General features: G+C 38.9%; 1 pseudogene; it reads left to right on the top strand.

Moving 5' to 3' along the window:
• The window catches only part of LOC102860281, a 73,606-nt pseudogene that overhangs the window by 62,836 nt on the left and 5,293 nt on the right, over positions 1 to 5,477 (top strand).

Below are 5,477 nucleotides of genomic sequence, written 5' to 3' on the forward strand. Positions count from 1 at the left end.
GTATGGTGACTGGATGAATCCTTGACCCAACAGTTTCCTGATTTTGAATCATGTAGTCAGTGTTTCCTTCTTTTGTTCTGAGGACTGCTTTCTGGTCTGAGTACAGGTTTCACATAAGCACAAACAAGTGTTCTGTGATTCTCATTCTCCTCAAGGTTAGCCACAGTTTGTTGCTGCCTTTACATAGTCGATAATACACAGACATTCTTCTGGTACACTTTGCTTTCAGCAAAGATCCATCTGACATTGGAGATAATGCCTCTAGTGCCACAACCTTTCCTAAATACAACTTGTATTTATAATAGTTCTCTGTCGATATGCTATATACTCTGTATACTCCTTCCATCTTCTTTTAACACTTTCTGGATCATTCAATGTTCTGCCCATAACATCCTTAACTACTGCAACTCTTCACTGGAATTTGTTCTTTAGATCTTTCAGCTTAAGAAATGCCAAGCAAATTTTGGCCTTTTGAGTTTCAGTCTCCAGCTCCTTGCACATTGCAGTAGAATGCTTTGCTTTGCCTTCCTGATCTGCCCTTTGAAATCTTCTATTCAGCTTCTTGACTTCTTGATTTCTTCCCTTTGCTTTGGCTTCTTGGCACTCTTGTGCAATATTCAGAGTCTCTTCTGACATCAATTTTGGTCTTTCCTTTTTCCTCTGCCTTTGTAATGACCTTATACATGACACTGTTGTTGTTGTTCATGGCTGTCAAGTTTAGCATGACTCATAGTAACCCTATAAAAAAAGACCTAAAGCTTTTCTATAACTATCATTGTTTCTTAATGTTTATATAGTTTCCTGGCAAATTGTTTTTAAGAAATGGATTCCACTCCTCCTTCCAATTGCATGAAACTAGGCCTACAAAATAAGCAATTTACAATAGATAGGGTTTATGAAAACGGAAAGAGTGAGGATATCAAGAAAACTAGGAAAGTGATAGATTATCTCTGGTTTCCCTATAATTCAAAAGTTAAAAACGCATTACTTTTGAGTCAAACTGACTCCTGCTGTCCAAGGCTATAAATCACAGGAGAGGGGATTGTCTATCTTTCTCCTGCTTCATGTAATCTTGTTAAAATGACCCCCCAAAATTAATAATTTTCACATTGTCTTCAGTTCTTACTTATAACATACTAGATAAAGTCCAGAAAGAGATTCAACAAGTGATTGGCAGTCACCGAGACCCCTGCATGCAAGATAGGGCAAATATGCCTTACACAGATGCTGTGGTGCATGAGATGCAGAGATACATTGACCTCCTCCCAACCAACCTGCTTCATTCAGTGACTCGTGATGTTAAATTCAGAAATTACCGCATTCCCAAGGTAACCTTTTTTACTAAACTAGAGCTCAGTGGATACAGGATATTGTACCAGTCTTCTACTAGAACAGGATCAGAGAAATCAAAAGGACATTGAGTAGGAAGTGCAGCTTGATTAATTTTCTGTTCTTTCCAATTTAGAACTCAAAAGATTTAGAAAAGGTCTTAATATATAGCAATGTTAAGTCTTCAAAATTTGCTATTTTTCTTTATGCTTCTTTTAGATGAGCTTAGCTTTTTGTATTTCCAAACAAATTCTAATATCACACTAAAAAGTTGGAGAAAAATTAAGGCAGTCAAGCGCAACAGGTCCACAAGGAAAGGGAGGAATTCAGATGTATGCTGAAGCCAAGAAGCCTACTCTGAAACTTCCTGAGAAGACACTATGCTTTCACTGAGGCCTGATTGGTAAGCTCAGGGTAAGACTGACTAGGTAGTGAAGGAGAACACAATAGAGTCATTTTTCAAAGTCTGAAAAGAGTTTTCATTTCTTTTCTATGGCATTTAGATCATACTTATTAAAACTATCTTCACTCCACATACATTCAATAAGGCAATCTTAGCAAAAAGAAGAAAATATACTATAAACAAAAAACTATAACTTTCAATAATTTATTAAAAAATTAAAACAAAGAACAAGCCCCAGGGTCACTCACTTTATTTGTGTCTGTTTATTGCAGGGTACGACCATATGAACTTCACTGACTTCTGTATTTCACAGGGAAAAAGAATTTCCCAACCCAAACACATTTGACCCTGGCCACTTTCTGAACAAAAGTGGCAACTTTAAGAAAAGTGATTACTTCATGGCTTTCTCAGCAGGTAATAGAAAATTGCATCTATCTGTAAAATATCTGTAATTCCTATCAAGGAATAGGGCATATAGATAAGAGCATTTGAGACTTGCCTGCTCTGTGTCTAGTACAATTGTTCTTTCTACATGATCACAAGCATCACTCCAAATGCGTATGCATTTTCCCATCAATCATACACCTTCATTATTGGGTCACAGAAATGGTCTTTTGTGGATGTATAAAACACCAAGGGCCACACAGAGATGGCTATATCTTACATCTGTGTTTGGTTTTGTTTTCTTGTGCTGTTGAGTCACTTCCGACTCTTAGTGACCCTATATACAACACACCTAAACCCTGCTCTGTCCTGTGCCAATTGCACTGTCTCCAACACACCCATCCTGATTACCCCAGTCACTGAATCCGTCCACCTCATAGAGGGTCTTCCTCTCCTGCATGGTCCCTCCACTGTCCCAAGCATGATGTCCCTCTCTAAGGACTGGTCCCTCCTTGCAACATGTCCAACATCTACGAACTCCATAATGAGGAACTGTCCCTGTCAACAGCACCGACAATACAAAACCAATTTCTGTGACGTCACACATGTTCCTCATAGTCCCGCAACTCTTTCTACTTTCTAATACCAATACTACTGCTTTACTGAGTCTGAAATCCATCATAATAGCTTACAGAACACACAGAACCATATTAGGGCAGTCAAAGGTTTTAGTTCATGTTGGCAACAGATGCAATGACTCAGTCAAGACAACTTCCAATATGTTCACATGCACCTCAGCGTTGTGGCTTTGGGCTCTTTATCTTGCCAATTATGGCTCCCAAGCCCCACCCTAATCCTCCAACAAACTTGGGCTCTTAGCTCGGGTTCCATGAGGTAGTATGTGTAATGTCAGCTCTAGCTCATGTCCTGTCTCTGGTTATCTACTGTGGCCACAGCTGTTTCTGCTGTTGTGGGTCTAGCTGACACAAGAATCTCTAACCCCAAAGGGCATATTATTTCTCTTGTTTCTTTTTTGCTAGTGGTGAGATTCTTAAATTCTCTTACTGGATCAGGTCAATTAAATGACAAGACTAGCCAATCTCCTGGTGCATAGGCTAACACTATTTACTCTCAAATTCCTTCTCATCCAATAACTAAGTCCAACTCCATGGCTGAGAATGCCATTTTGAACAATAAACCCTTAACATCTCCACCTCCTGGCTTTGCTAGCCATTAACCTTCATATTTGAAGAATTAAATTATTTAAAAAAAAGAATTAAATTAGTCCTTACAATATGCAATAACTATAACTTTGAGTGTATAAGTCAGCAACTTCATGCCTCATGCTTTAATTCCCACATTTTAGATAGCCGATTTCTAATGTGCCCATCTCTATTACTACAAAGAGAGGAAAAATAAAACACCTAATTGGATATTGGAAGAGACTCTGAAAATTTAACTATAACATCGAGAAGACAAAACAAAAGGAATAGATAGATGTTCACGTAAAAGAGGAGCTGAACAAAACATTTCAAAAGGCAGCGCAAAAAGATGAAGAAAACTATTCTAACACTAATACAATATGCAGAAACTTGGAAGCATTTTGATAGATGATGGAGAGATTGAAATTGCTTGGCTCCACAATCAACACTTTTGGTCCTAGCATCCAGGAAATCAAGAGATGAACTGCATTGAGAAAGCTGGCTATTAGAGACCTCTCCCAAGTGCAGAAGAGCTACAACATCATTCTACAGACCAAGGTGCCCCTAACCCAGGTCTTGGTCTTCACAATTTCTTGTTATGAGTTAGAGTGTTGGGCAATGAATAGGGATAATTGAAAGAGAATTGATGCTTTTGAGCTATGGTGCTGGAGAAAAATGTTGACTCTATCATGGACTGCCAGGGGAGCAGGTGAAACCACGCTACTCCTTGAAGGCAAGGATTATGAGGTTTCTTCTGACATACTTTGGGTGTGTTGCAAGAAGTGACCAGTCCTTGGAGACTTTCATTAAGCTGGGAAGGCTGGAGGGACAGAGAAAGAGAGGGAGACCATTGATGAGATCGATTGATTCAGTGACTGTGGTTATGAGGGTAGGTGTGTCAGACACAGTAAAGCTTGACACAGGATAGAGCAAATTTCAGGGCTATTGTACATAGGGTCACAATGAGCTGTAAATGACTCAACAGCACATAACAGCAACAACAACATGCAGAAACATAGAATAGGGAATTAAAAAGTAGATTTCAGTCAGCACTTCTTGAGCTGAAAGAAATGATAAATTCAAGCCTCAAGTTTCCATAGTTTGAAAGAAGTTCAAGTTGCACTGAAGACATTGTCAAAAAATAAGGCCTCAGGAATTGATAGGTTCTCAATTAACATATTTCCACTAACAGATGAACTTATGGACATTCCCACCATTCTCTTCCAGAAAAATTGGAAGACATTACCTGGCCAACTGACTAGAAGAGATTCGTACTTGTGTCCATTCCCAAGAAATGTGATCCAATTGAAGATGGAAATGGTCAGCATTAATACTATTGTTAAGTTTTCCCACCAGATATAAAGCTGTGGACTCAAGAAGGAGACCCGAGAGCAAGAAAGAAAGCTTAAAGAGAGCTTTATTAAGGGAACTCCCAGGTGAGATTCCTTGGTCTGCAAAGGAAGGCCAAGGAAATCACACTTAGAGTGTATTTGGGCAGGTTTTTATAGCAGGCCTTTCAGGGAGAGGGAAGGGTAGGGAGGGACAACTCTATTGTGGTTTATGGTCCAGTCAGGTGGGTGAGGCTGTCACATCCTTATGATTCCTTATCCCCATGGCCTAACAAATATCATATGCAAGAAAATTACTGCTGTAAATCATTCAAAAATAGCTAGAACAGAACTCAAACAGATCACTTTCAGAAGTTCCAGCTGTCTCTTTCTTCTTCCTGCTTGCCTTTCTTCCAAATGTAAATCTCTTCAATCAAAGTCCATCTAAACATACATTTCCTCAGAGTATGGGGTGGGGCTTAATATTCCCCCAGGTCCCATTCCCTCTACTTCTTCTGCTTTCAACAAGCATGTCTCCAGGGTAAATGTTCCTCTTTTAGTATAACCAGTCAACTACTGGCTAAAGGCAGGATTACATCCTTTCAAGAACTTTAATATTTACTCTTCATTATGTCAGACATATTAATACTAAATCAACAAAAACGTAAATATTTTATAAAAATATTGAACATTATATCAAAAAGCCTTGATCATTTTTCAATATATTTTAACATTATTATGCCCTCTATGAGGTGGATTGATTCAGTGACTGGGATAATCGGGATGGGAGTGTCAGAGACAGTGCGATTGGCACAGGACAGAGCAGAGTTT

The sequence above is a fragment of the Elephantulus edwardii genome, unplaced genomic scaffold, assembly GCF_000299155.1.
Source record: "Elephantulus edwardii isolate Elephantulus edwardi_28Jun2011 unplaced genomic scaffold, EleEdw1.0 scaffold00006, whole genome shotgun sequence".
NCBI classification, from domain to species: domain Eukaryota; kingdom Metazoa; phylum Chordata; class Mammalia; order Macroscelidea; family Macroscelididae; genus Elephantulus; species Elephantulus edwardii.